The sequence below is a fragment of the Arachis ipaensis genome, chromosome B01 (assembly GCF_000816755.2).
Source record: "Arachis ipaensis cultivar K30076 chromosome B01, Araip1.1, whole genome shotgun sequence".
Classification (NCBI taxonomy): domain Eukaryota; kingdom Viridiplantae; phylum Streptophyta; class Magnoliopsida; order Fabales; family Fabaceae; genus Arachis; species Arachis ipaensis.
This window is the reverse complement of record NC_029785.2, coordinates 2134016-2134276: the sequence shown is the minus strand read 5'-3', so window position 1 is coordinate 2134276 and position 261 is coordinate 2134016.

Here is a 261-nt window from a genome sequence, read left to right as displayed (position 1 = left end):
AATTAAGAAGACACCAGAAGCCTTAATTTGAAAACATTAATTGTAATTTGTAAACGATGAATACCATTTGACTACTTTTAGAAAATGAATTATCATGATAAGTCAACAAACAACATAAAAGGAAAAAAGTAAAATCAGATGAAAGTAATGAAGACAATTGATACAAAATAATTAATTCTACCTGTCATCTTGACCATTTTTTTTATTTGTTGATGAAATTTTATTGAATAATTGTTAATTAGATATATTTAATTATTTATA